General features: G+C 47.4%; 1 protein-coding gene across 2 annotated transcripts in view; it reads right to left on the bottom strand.

Annotated features, from left to right (window-relative positions):
* The window catches only part of LOC137424927 (inositol hexakisphosphate kinase 1), a 79,950-nt gene extending 77,542 nt beyond the window's left edge, over nucleotides 1-2,408 (bottom strand). For both annotated transcript variants that reach the window (XR_013623093.1, XM_078776089.1), the window contains exon 1: nucleotides 2,329-2,408. The gene's annotated coding sequence lies outside the window, so the exon portion shown is untranslated. The remainder of the gene's footprint in view (nucleotides 1-2,328) is intronic.
* Nucleotides 2,409-14,104: the final 11,696 nt, after the last annotated feature.

Genomic DNA, 14,104 nt, shown 5'->3' with positions numbered 1-14,104 from the left:
GTGGACCTTGCAACATGACAATGATCCTAAACATACCAGTAAATCCACCAAGGAATGGCTGAAAAGAAAGAAATGGAGGGTTCTGGAATGGCCAAGTCAAAGCCCGGATCTAAATCCCATCGAGATGTTGTGGGACGATTTGAAACGAGCTGTGCATGCAAGAAACCCCTCAAACATTGCACAGCTGAAACAATTCTGCATAGAGGAGTGGGCAAAAATTTCTCCCAGTCGATGTCAGAGACAGGTAGACAGTTATAAGAAACGCCTACTTGAGGTTGTTTCTGCCAAAGGGGGCAATACCACCTATTAGAGCCAGGGGTGTACTTACTTTTTCCACATGCGAAATTTGCATTTATGTTTATTTAAATTATACAATGGACTACAAAATGTAAATGTTTCATGATATTTGTTATATTATATCACCTTTATCTATCAATATTGTTGAAATGAAGATCAAACAGCTGTATGTTGAAATATGTTGAAAAGGTCAAAACTTTACATGGGGTGTACTTACTTTTTCACGTGACTGTATATATAGATGACTAAATAAGAGAGCCGTTGGTCTGTGTGTCAGCATTTTTCTCAGAGATATCTGAACGGATCTTCGTGAAACTTTCAGATGTTCATCAGTGAGTGCCTGGGAGTGTTTAGGCCAAAAAAATGTTTTGAAAAAAAAAAATTTTTTTTAAATTTTTTTTTTTTTTGCTCTATAGTGCCTAAGCCTTTTTGTTTCATGACAGTTATATACAAGTACACATTCGCATAAATAAATACAAAATAATCACCAGACATTTGAACACAATTAAACAATCCCGGAAGTGGTCGAAGTTGGTGGTAGGCATCTTCTTCTTCCTGAAAGTCATCATACTTAACTCAGACACGTGATGAATGGTACATTCAGCAGCATATATTCAATGAAAAGGGAAAATGATGATTTGACATTTGTGATGGATTCTGATTTGGATGTAATTGCTTTTACATTACATTTTCCCTCATTTCAAATATGTTAATGTTTCTTTTTTGCTTGAGCAATGCCAGGTACTCCAGTCATAAACAATTATGTACTTTACTCTGGGTACAAATACAAATACAACTTTGTCTGGGGGTAACATATAGGGTATGTGGCCTCATTCGGGGGCGTGGGGGACCGGGAGAGGGGCGGCAATTCTCTATGTAATTGTGTACCGTGTAGTGCCACCTGGTGATGATGGCAGGGGGTATTACAATTTCCTTTCTTACCTGTGCAACACTGAAATTATGAAGCACTCTTTGCACAGGTAAATTTTTCCTCCTTCCCTTCCCCCCCCCCCCCAATAAATATGTATATGTAGTATATCTTTCCCCTCCCCATCCCCTCACCTCCCCCCTCCCCTTTCCATTCCCTCCCTCTCTTGCTTCCCCCCCCCCCCCCCCACTCCCCACTCCCCGCTGACGCCTGTACTCCTGCTAGTATAGATATATATATATATATATATATATATATATATAATTATATATATTACACATAATATGTAGAGTATGATATGTTGTGATCAATAAAATTTCTTTAAAAATCGACAAAAATTTTAAAGTGCATTTCCAAGAATGTGCTGCGGCACATTGCTCACCGAAAGTGGGCCAAGAAGGTGAGCCGCTAGTATTGGCTAACAATCCACCCCTAATATACTGAAGGGAATGCTTTTCATCTGCTTGGTGACAGCATTTGATATTGGCATCTTTGCTTTGCAAGAGGCCTTCTGGGGTGCACTCATGACGTCATCGTGATGGTGTCCTCTTGACGTTCATTCAGGTTGGAGAACTTAATTCATCATCTTCATATATATGTACACTCATGATGAGCTGTGCCATACTCTCTACAGAGTGCTGGTGCTGCCAAAGCAGTTTCTTGGCGCAGGTTATGCTGGTTTGTTGCCCATTGCTTTCCCACAAGACAGTCAGGGCAGGAATTTTGGAATTTGAACAGAGTGCCTGCAATAGCTCTCCCACTCTCCGCGAAGGACACGGTGGACATGCTCAACGACCTCCAATTAATGGCAGCAGATGGGATACCAAGTTTAACATCCACCCGAAGGATGGCACGCTCATTCACTGGCACACTCTCACTCTCAGGGTGAGAGTTTATCGCTGGGCTCAGATTTGAACCCAGACTAGACAGATTCGAGATGAATGTACATTGTACATACTTCTCAGCTCTCCCACCCACCAGCCAATGCTTCTTAATGTAGATGACAAATAATTAAACATTGATTGTACATTATAAATTTACACCTCTTTATAAGTTAAAACCTCATACGAGTCAGACAATATCAGGAAAAAAGATAAACCGACCTTTTGAATGATGTAGCCTTACACTGTAGGCCTGCTGGTTATATCGAATACTGCTCGACTAACCCTCAGCTCAGAGAACTGACTTCACCGCAGGGACAGCTGTTTTTCACTCTGGTAGCCCCGCCCACAGCTGAAGGCTGGTCAAGTCTCTCGGAATTGATTGGCTGACGAACAGATGCCCACCCCCTGACAAAGATGTTTGGAGGCATCAATAGTTCAATAAATTCTAAGCAGTAAATTATTGTTCAGTGACCTTTCCTAACTCCAATATTATCTTTGTCGGCAGCCATACCACATCACATTTGGCCTTTGTTGTGTTCCACAAGCAAACACTTGTTCACCACCCTTTATCCACGTGCCTGTGGCTGCCTTGGCTAGTTACAGTTTTGATGTGTTTGCAATTCCAAGAGCTGTATCTGATGATTGCAATGTGCTCTATGCGCTGAACTTTGTTACATTTTCTGGACAGTTTACATTTGCATCATACTATTTCCAATAGGTGTGGGAGGGTTCGGGAGAGACAGTGAGACAACACAGAAGCAACTAGAAGGATACTCGGTAGAGAGCACACCTCCGCCAGACTGAACAGTTTATGTTTTGTATCCCATTGATAGGCCGGATCTGGATTTGGACCTGAACCAGAATCGAATCAACTTGTTCTTGTCGCCGAACAAATTCATCCACCAAGTTTTATCATGTCATCCACAACTTTTTGAAATATCTTGCGATATCATGATTTAAGTCATATCACTCAATGGTGAAGAATCACTCAAAAAATTAAAAAATTCTCTGATCTGGATCCGGATTCGAATCTTCACAAAAATTGAATAAATTCTTCCTTGTCACACAACCAGCCTGCCCACCAAGTTTCGTCCAAATCCGTCCGCAACGTTTTGAGATATTCTGTTCACAAACAAACAAACTGACAGACAGGGGTGAAAACAAAACCTCCATCCACCTCGGAAATAATTAGAGACAAATCACATTTACAGTACACACAGTGCATTCAGAAAGTATTCAGACCCCTTCACTTTTTTCACATTTTGTTATGTTGCAGCCTTATGCTGAAATCGTTTAAATTCATTTTTTCCCTCATCAATCTACACTCAATATCCCATAATGACAAAGAGAAAACAGGATTTTAGAAAGTTTTGCAAATTTATTAAAAAGAAAAAACTGAAATATCACGTTGACATAAGTATTCATACCCTTTGTTATGACACTTGAAATTTAGCTCAGGTGCCTCCCATTTCTCTTGATCATCTTTGAGATGTTTCTACACCTTGATTGGAGTCCACCTGTGGTAAATTCAATTAATTGGACATGATTTGGAAAGGCACACACCTGTCTATATAAGGCCGTGGTTCTTAACCTGGGTTCGACCGAACCCCAGGGGTTCAGTGAGCCAGTCTCAGGGGTTCGGCGGAAGTCCTCCGAAACGCATTGCAATTTGTTTTTTTAGTTTTGTATCAATTTTGAATCTATGTGTAATTAAGCTTTTCATTAATATTATTATTATTATTTTGCTATTAGTATGTTACGAACGAATGGAAATGTTATTTGTAATTGTATTCCCATCCCATTCATGGTTTCTCTGGTCTGTGTTTAAGATAAGTTGTTTCACACTGACTGTAGTAAGTTGAATCAATGAGCAACTTGCTAATTATTCTGTTGATGGTACTTACTTGCTTACTTACCTACTGGATTTTGGACTTTGCAGGTGTTCGGAAATTCCAGGGAATAGCCTCGATTAGCTTGCCATGTGCCATGCGTCATTGGTCGCGCCTTACTTTGGAGTTACTGATTAATTGAAAAGTAAGTTGGAAATGTTTGGATATGCAGGGCGGGTTCAGAGTTATATTAAAGTCAAAAGTGGATGGTGATTATAAAATACTAGCAGAAGTACCCGGCATTGCCGGGTGGGGGAGGGGAGGGAGGGGGGAGGGGAGGGGAACGGAGGGGAGGGGAGAAGAGGGGGGGAGGGGAGAAGAGGGGGAGGGGGAGGGGGAGAGGTGGAGAAGAGGGGGGAGGGGGAGGGGGAGAGGGGAGGGGGAGGGGAGGGGAATGGGGGGGAGGAGGAGAAGAGGGGGAGGGGGAGGGGGAGAGGTGGAGAAGAGGGGGAGAGGGGAGGGATAGGGGAGGGGAGGGGAACGGGGGGGAGGGGAGAAGAGGAGGGGAGGGGAGAAGGGGGGGAGGGGGAGGGGGAGAGGTGGAGAAGAGGGGGAGGGGCAGGGGGAGAGGGGAGAAGAGGGGGGATGGGGAGGGGGTGGGAGGGATGGGAGGGGGGAGGGGGGAGGGGAGGGGGGAGGGTGGGAGGGTGAGGGATGGGAGGGTGAGGGGGTGGGAGGGGGGAGGGGGAAGGGGAGGGGGAGGGGGGAGGGGGGAGGGGGAGGGAAGGGGAGGGCCAGTCAACAATGACGTTGCAGTTCTCATGGTCGGAGAGCAGCACAAAAATCGCGACATCGTCCTGCATCTTCGTAAGAGCACGAAGCGGATTTTGGAGACTCGCCGATCCTGTGACCCACGCCCTCCAGTACCGGCATTGCCGGGCGGGGGGAAGGGAGACCCGTACTTTCCCAACCCGTACATTCGCCCTCTCGACTCAAGCTCGTATTCGATTCGTATTCGAAATCGAAAGGGGAAAGGGGAAATCCTTCGTATTCGAATTCGTAAACACGAAATATGAATTAAAATTTAATTCATATCGCACAAAATCGACACAAAACACGATCGCATAAAGGTGAAAAAACGCAATCGCTTTTCGCCCTGAATTACGTGCAAACGTGTGACGTGTGACTGGATGGAACATCACGTGATCGCTCTGAGCGAATCAGCGAGTTGCTCTGGCACCGGCTGAGATTAGCGGGTACTTCGCTGAAATGCGCTGAGGTAAATATGAATAAAAAATATGGATCTCGTCAAAAATGGTCTCGGCCATGTTCGTCCCAGGCTCAATGGCCATGTCTATGCCAAATATCAAGCACGTGAGCCTCTCCGTTTCGGAGTCTATCGGTAACATTACACACACACACACACACACACACACACACACACACACACACACACACACACACACACACACACACACAAACTGTGTTTTATATATATAGATTGCAGGAGGGGGTGGTGGTCGATTGTGAGGGATCTGAGTGATGTTTAGTGTTGTAGGAGGAGGTGGTGGTCGATTCTGAGGGATCTGAGTGATATATAGTATTGCAGGAGGGTGTGGTGGTCGATTCCAAGGGATCTGAGTGATATTATAGTATTGTAGGAGGAGGTGGTGGTCGATTCCAAGGGATCTGAGTGATATATAGCATTGTAGGAGGAGGTGGTGGTCGATTCCAAGGGATCTGAGTGATATATAGTATTGTAGGAGGAGGTGGTGGTCGATTCCAAGGGATCTGAGTGATATATAGTATTATAGGAGGAGGTGGTGGTCGATTCCAAGGGATCTGAGTGATATATAGTATTGTAGGAGGAGGTGGTGGTCGATTCCAAGGGATCTGAGTGATATATAGTATTGTAGGAGGAGGTGGTGGTCGATTCCAAGGGATCTGAGTGATATATAGTATTGTAGGAGGAGGTGGTGGTCGATTCCAAGGGATCTGAGTGATATATAGTGTTGCGGATATGGGATTTGGCCTCCATATCCGCTTGTAAATATTCCCCTATTTCCCCAATACTCCCCAACTATCCCCAATCCCCCATTCCCTAGTCCCATTGTCTGTAAACAACACTCTGTAGAACCGACCTTCCCCTTCTTCCCCCATTAAATGTCGTGCCCAGGTCCACCGCATCTCACGTAGACAACTTTCGGACATCTTGCTAGTTATTCTTAGTCTATGTCAGTTAAGGACTCGTTTCCATTAATTCTGACTCTTCGTTGCACCAGAATGTGATTGTATGGCACCAGTAGTGAGTTTAGGACCTCCCCATACCTCCTCCCATCTTCCCCATGAAACAACAACAACAACAACAACTACCACAACAGCGCGCGGGGAGTGTGCGTCCTCACTCCGGCTCGGTTAGCCGCCATTACCCATGTGCGCCGACGGGGTTACCACGAAGGGGCTGCCTGTCGGCCCCTCGTCAAGGGCGGAGCCGGTAACCCCCCGCACCCAATAAGAAGCAACGGGCCGATTCTATCTGGGGCGGAGCTAACGAGCCGAGGGCGTGTCACTTCCCGCCGGATATACGCAGCGACTTACCGGACGTGACGTCAGATGCGCCTCAGCCACGAAGGAGAAACAGACGCCACCTCCAGCGCGACGAGACCTCCCGCATCTCTGGACCGGACCGGGTCGATTCTGCCCCTGCGCCAAGGTGCACCTTGAGCCTCGACTACCTGCCCTTCCTTGCCATCAATCCCCGTGTGAGTCAGTCTTGTCCCGTTTATCTGTCGTCTGTCGGGGTTACTATAAGACCGTGATTAAGTGCCTACCTTCCTATGCTGTCTCTCTTGTCCTTGTAATCTAACGTTCCGAACTATTATAACCTCCTCCGGAGGTCTTGAGAACTGTACCCCTGGTGTCGTGTCATTTAATCCAGCCGTTGTGTCCTTTCCGTAATTGATTTAGCATAGCGCGACTCGGCCAACGTTCGAGTATAATCGGGTAAACTGTGCAGACGCGGTCATACCAAACCGCTCGGTAAACCAACATCCACAACCGCGTCTGTAACATTTGGTGTCGAGGAGTTGGATTCGGACCTGGGACTAAATTTGTTAGGCCCAAATTTTGGAACACCAATTGTACCATTAGGGTAACAATTGGTGTTGGGAAGTGGAATTCGATCCGGAGCGCGTTTCACGCGCTCGAAATTATAACGGCGAAATTTGATTTTGTTTTACGAAAATAAAAACCCGAATTTTGAAAGTCGCGCTATGGCAGACCAAGACGGCTGGGTTCCGGTAGAAGAGAGTGAGGCAGGGTCGATCCAGGACCAAATTGAGGGACAAGAGGAGAGCGAAGCAGTGAGGGTAGCAGACGCACGAAATGGCGCCTCGCACATGGCCACGGCGACCACGCCCGCGACCGTGGTAGCGCCGCTGGTGGATTCGAACCTTTTCCTCCTGCAAATGAGGGCCCTTATGGAACAAATGGGTGAGCGATTGGAGGGCCAAATGGGGGTAATGGGGAACCGGATGGATGCTCAGAGTGAGCAAATGAGGGCTGATAGTGAGCGATTAGAGGGCCAAATGAGGGTAATGAGGGACGAAGCGAGGGGTACCGGTGAGGGGTTAGACAAGAAATTTGGGAAGTTAGACAATAATTTTGAGGAGTTAGACAAGAAATTTGGGAAGTTAGACAATAATTTTGAGGAGTTAGACAAGAAATTTGGGAAGTTAGACAATAATTTTGAGGAGTTAGACAAGAAATTTGAGAAGTTAGACAATAATTTTGAGGGGTTAGACAACGGGATAAAAGAGGTGAGAAATGGGTTAATGGGGGTAGAAAACAGAATGGCCGCTCAAGAGAATCAAATGGAAGGGATGCAAAAGGGGTTAGAGGGGTTAGAAAACAGTATGGAAGGCAAATTGAGGGACATGAGGGACCAAGCGGAAAGGGAAGTTAAACAAATGGGGCAGCAGATAGAGGGGGTCAGAATGGGGGTAGAAACCAAACTGGATGCTCACAGGGAGGAAATGGAGCAGATGAGGGTGGCATCTGGGCAGGAGATGCAAGTGATGGGAGAGGAGATCAGAAGAGGTGTGAGTGAGGAGGTCGGAGGAGTGCGCGAGGAGGTGAGGCACTGTAAGGAGCACATGGAGAAGGAGGTGAGAAAGGGGACTGTAAAGTTACAAGGGGGCATAGAGGACCTGACGCAGGAGGTGGAACAGCTGACGGAGGGACAAAAAGGACTAACGGAGCAGGTTCAAAGGAACACTGCGGTATTAGGAGGTTTAAAAGCGACACAGAAAGAACTAAAAGACGACTTGATAGCGACGAAGAGGGAATGTCAGATGGTACGTGAGGGACTGACAACGAGGTTGGACGAGGTGATAGAGGTAATGGAGACGAAGGACCGGCAGGTGAGGACGCACATGGAAACGGTCAAGGTAGCCTTAGAGGATGAGCTTGAGGAGACGTACCGGGACATAAAAGAGGTGAAGCAGAAATTAGAAGAAGTGGAAGAAGGGGTGAGCGAAATTAAGAAGCGACGGAGAGAGGATAAGAAAGAGATAAAAGAGGAGATAAAAGAATTGGTCCAAAGTCTGTGTTTGGATCGTGATGATGTGCTCATTAACCGGATGAGGGATTCGCAGGTGATGGAGGAGAAGCGAAGAGGAAGAGGACCCGGTGTAAGTGGTGACCAATATGGTCGTGCGTATGATGCGCCAGGTGATTTAAGAAGCTTGGGGGTCGAGATGGACCCGGGTGTTCGTGAGAGGCCGTTGGTGAAGTGTGCGACAGGTCTGGTGTGCGAAAAAGGAGGTGTGCGAGAAAGTCCGACTCTGGGGTGTGTGAGGAAAAAGTGCGTGCCAAGGAGTGAGGGTGCTGGCGAGAGTGAGTCGGTCGTAGCGCGTGTGCGAGGGAGCACATGGAAGCGCGGTGTGGTGAGTGTTACAGAGGGTGTGACGGGAGAGTGTGCGCGAGAAAGGTGTGTAACGGACAGGTGCCTGAGGAAAGAGTGCGCTGTCGGGAGTAAGGGTGAGTGCGTTGTCAAGAGTGGTGGTGAGAGTAGTGAGAGTGACAAGGAGCGTGAGTTGGTTGTGACAGGTGAGAAAGGAAGCACACCTGGAATGGTAGAGCGTGAGTGGGAATGCACGCTGGAATTGGTAGTGAGGCACGTGGTTGGGTGTGCGAGTGAGGGCACACCTGTGATTGTCACAGAGGAGGTGACCGAGGAGGGGGCGCGAAGAGGTGTGTTGGTGAGGTGTGCGACCAACGAATGTGTGCCAAAGTGTTCGGTGGTCAGGTGTGTGACCAAGGCTGTGAGTGGAATGAGGGTACCTGGGTGTGTAAGGAAAGGTACGGGGAGCATGGAAACGGCTGGATGTGTGAGCAAGGAACGGGCTGCGGGGTGTAAGCATCCAGGTGAGGCATCGACGATAACCGGGTTAGAGGTTAGGTCGACTTTTAGCCGAAGCGGGCCCTCGGTGCGTGCCGGGCCTAGCTTTGAACGGCCGCGTCCGTGCTCCACTAGGCGGAGCGGGCAGCTGGATAGGAAGGGTCGTCATGGCGACCACTTTTTGTTGAGATGTGCCGGCAGGTCGAGATCGGGACAGTGGATGGCTCCACGCCAAGGTGGTGCGTGGGATCTCGGCCCGGGTAAGCCTCCTTCCCTGCACCGAATGCGGGACGTATCCAGCCGCTGGCACCAAACAACCCGCATTCATTGCTCGGCTTTACGAAGCCGGGCTTTGGACAGGAATTGGCGCACCGAGAGGCAGTAGTGAGTAGACTGTGTGATGAGGATAGTGTTTTGGCCCCAAAATTAGAGAAAAACAAAATTTGATGATTGGCAAAGGAGTGGCAGTAATGATTGGCAGATGATGAGTAGTGATTGGCAAATTTTTGATTTGTTGAAATTTGATGTGCCAAATTGGTAGTGGGAGATGCCCGATGTGGTGGGATGGCAACTCTGTCATCCTTCCCATGTGGGGCAAATGCGCTATAGCTTATGGGGTGTATGGCAGTGAAAACTAGCCTGGGTGGGTTAGGATATTGATAGGGATCTAGCGAAGATGACATTAGGTAACGTTAAGTTTAGTTAGTGACTGATACCTGTAGTGGGGACGCAGGTAGATTAGTGTGGATGATAATGACGAGGGAGCGCAATAGTTTAAAGGGGCGACTGGGAAGCGCAAGTTTCAGAGGGGAGTAGTTAGATGAGATGATGCTGTGTGAGAGCTGGACAGGTGTGTGGAGCAGTGTGTGAGTAGTGAGTGTTGTGGATCAGCGCGAATGCGCTTGGGGAGAGAAGGGTGCAGGTGGCACCAGGTGTGAGAGCACAGGTGTGCAAGTACAGGTGTGTGCAATACATGGAGCAGAGAATGAGTGGTGTGGAGAGAGTTGGAGTAAGTGGTACGGAGTGGTGTGCATGGTGCGAAGGTGTGAATGGGGGAAGAGTGGACCCCCATCACGGATACCCGGGGCGGGTAGTGTAAGTGTTAGGTAGAGGGTATAGGTAAATTGTGGTTGGATATTGGCATTTGTGGTGCGGTTGCAGAATGGTATTGTGGATGGGTGCATTAGTGTTGTGGAAATGGCTGGGCGTGTAGCCTGTTAGTGTGTGTAGTTGGTTGGGCACTCCACCACTCTGAGGATGTCGGCCAGGTGAGGCCGCAGGTGGGCTCTGGGAGCCGGTGGTTGTGAGTGGGTGCCTGAGGATCCCGGGTGTGGATCGGGCAGCCCAGTGCCAGAGAGGGCACCGAGTGGGGAGAGCGCCAGAGGGCCTTCCCCAGGTAGTTAGGTTAGGGTAAGGAGCAGGTAAGCTCGGAGGCAACTGCAGTGGTGGGGGTGTGCAGGTGGGTAGACCCGCTGGGAGAGGTACACGTCGCGGCCCAGAAATTGTGCGAGGGCACCGGGAGATGAATCGGGGGAGTGAGACCCCAAATTGAAAAGCACCACAGTTTGGTCAATGGGAATTGGTTTTTAGAACCCGTAGTGTAAGAGGGCCAATGGTTTGGCAAGAGAAAGACCCCGGGTAAATGTAAAGTTGTTAAAGTCACTTAGGAAATAGTTAGGATTGATGAACCTGTCGCACCATACGCAGCCACTTACCTGTGGTGATGATGACTCCACACCTGTGTTTTCTTTGTTTGTGTTGCAGGAAGGAGAATTGCTGTTGGATTTGTGAGACGCATCACGACGTGGATGAGACATTGGGGTGATTCCATCTCTCCCTCCCTAGGAGGGACTGATGATGAATTGGTGATGGCAAATTATGATGTTGAGTTGGAGATGGCAAATTTTGATGAGAGTTGAAAATGGCAAATTTGATTGGTTAGGAGGGAGAGAAGACGAATTTGGTTTATGGGAGGAACGGGGAAGACAGTAGGGACGTTTGTTGATTTGTAAAGTAGATGTTTATGGGTAGTGTTGTGTTTTGTGGATACAGTAAGGGGTAAGGGAGGGGCCATGTAGGTTACCTGGTGGGGGGGGGCGTACGGTAGGAACGTACCTGTCTCACCTGGTTCCCATGTGCCCCCAGTGTGCATCATATTGTATTGCGTGCACTTTTGCGCCCTTACCACCTTACTCACTTGTCTGCTTCTTTTGTCTCCCACCTCCGAGGATCTGGCTTTGGGGCAGAGAGAGAGGAGAGAGAGGTGCTGGCTCCGCAGTTGTGGGCCTGCACTTTCGCTGCTTGCTGCCTGGATCGATACACCATATGGACCGCAATTTTGGTGGCCACCCACAATGGACCGCAGTTCTTTTGCGGCCAAGCACCACCCGTGGATGGACCTATGGGTCAACGTGGCACCTATGCCATACAGGTGAACCACTTTTAGTTGGCCCCCTGACACCACAATACAGAAATGGACGCGGTTGGCGCCTTTCTTTATTTTTAAAGAAGCAAGAAGGCCAAGTGCACCACACGAAGGCAAGACCAGCGGCAGAACATCGGCCGGCTGCGACACCACCGGTGATTTATAAACACTTTATTGGTGCACCGGATGGTGCTGACTGTATGAATATGGGGTGGTGCTTTTGGTGCTTGGATGGGGTGCTCTGCACATTATTAAAGGCCGTAAGGCCACAGAGCACTCGTGGGTTGGTGTATCGATGCTGGCATGCGTGCTCTCTCTATGCATAACATCTGCATGTGTTCCTCCAAAAACAGGTCCTGGATCGTAGTGTAAATATCAGCGTAGTCTTGTGTAAATAATGCTCCCTACCGGCTGTATGTTTAGTTTGCGAATTCTTTCCGCGATTCGGTTATTAGTGCAGGCCCATATGTCATAACAATATTGTTTGTGTTTTTTGTTTGTTAAAATTGATTTAGCAATGGATTCTGCTTCAGAATATTATAGAGATGTAAAAAAAATAGGGTTCCATTTTTTCTTTTACGTCTAATAGGTAGTAATTCGAAGAAATCCAAGATGGCCGCCATAAAATTTGGAAAATACACTTTTGTGCATATCTTTGTATCTAGATATCATATAAACATGAATAATATGTCCTTTTATATGTTTTCAGACCCAAGGAAGCCATTTCTGCCATTGTTTTTACAGAAAAATGCAAGGAAAATAAAATAGTGGACATATACCAGCCAAAGTGGGGTCGGCCGGCATGAAATCGGTTAATTAAGTTTCCACCATCTAGTTAAGGTCTGGTTTTGACTGTGTTGACGAAATGTGAATCTGAATAGTAGTATCTATCTTTGCAGGACCGACGACAGTTCAAGAGTGTCTAGAAAATTACACCTACCTTCAAGATGAGTGACTCACCACCCAGGAAGATTGAGAAGTCAGTAGATTTCGGACTTTGTTTTGTATGCCAAATGGCCATAGGGCAAACAGACTATACAACCTTTGTAACGAAACCAAAACTCTCCTCTGTCGAGAAACTGATGGCAGGTGCTGAGGAACAGTACACGTATGGTGAAACAAAGTTTGCATCATTGAATAGACGTTTGCAATATTCCTCTGCTGAAGAATTGCTCGCAAAAGGTCTCCGCTACCATAAAGCTTGTTACAAAGATGTTACCAATAAGATGCACATTGATCGAGCAAAGGCTAGGTTTGAGAAAGGAACAACATCAGGCAGTGCCGCAGAAATCCGACTGAAAAAGAGAGGACGACCAAGTTCTAGTGATCTAGGGGAAAGCACGTCAACATCCAGAAGGTGTTCCCGAGAACAGACATTTGACGCGCTCAGATGTGTCATATGCCAGGAAGACAGAGGAAGTGAACTACACAATGTGTCAACAAAGAACATGGGACTCCAGATCAGAAACATTGGCCAAGAAACAAGTAATGACAATCTGAAAGTGAGACTGAACAGTGTCATAAGTTCGCCTGACCCATTGCAAGCAATGGCTGAGGACATGAAATATCATTTACCATGTGTAGTTAAGGCCAAACGTGCTATAGTTAAGACGGAAAAACAAACAGAAACAACCAATGTTAACTTTGGTCAGGTGTTATCAGACCTTGAACTCATTGAAATTGTTGAAACTGCGTTGAATGATACTACTGAAAATGCTGTGCTGAATATGAATGAAATTCATGTAACCTATGTCAATTTACTTAAGGAGCACGACTTTCCGGTCTCAGACAACCATAGTTATAAGCCATACCTGAAACAATTGATCCTAGACAACATTGCCGATGTTCATTTCAGCCGGCCCTCAAACAAAACAAAGCCAGAGCAGATTCTTTCCACAAAGCTCAAAGACCACATGATATCAAGCACAATTACAGCAGACAGCATCAAAGACGATTTTAAAGTACTTTTGCGAGCTGCGAAAATATTGAGGAAAGACATCGCATCTTCCCCAGCATGGAAATTTAATGGAACCTTTGCTGATTACAAGCCACCCCCGATGCTCAACATCTTCTGCAAGCATGCAGTCATGGGAACAAGGAAAGTAGGAAATAGCAACAGGGAGGACTCCATTGGTGTGAGTGCATCATTGTTGGCGCAGCACTTTGTCGGTGCTTATAAATCTGACCGACAGGTATCGTACGAACCAAGAAGCGAGGATGGATCATTCAAACAACGATTTGAAACTCCATTGAGTGTGGGCTTAGCTCTCGACATACACAAAAACACACGATCCAAGGCGCTTGTAGAGAAACTTGCACATCTGGACCTCGCCATCTCCT

This window comes from Myxine glutinosa, chromosome 4 (genome assembly GCF_964187855.1).
Source record: "Myxine glutinosa chromosome 4, kmMyxGlut1.1, whole genome shotgun sequence".
NCBI lineage: Eukaryota > Metazoa > Chordata > Myxini > Myxiniformes > Myxinidae > Myxine > Myxine glutinosa.
The sequence above is the reverse complement of the archived record's forward strand: the minus strand, read 5'-3'. Positions and strand labels throughout refer to the sequence as shown.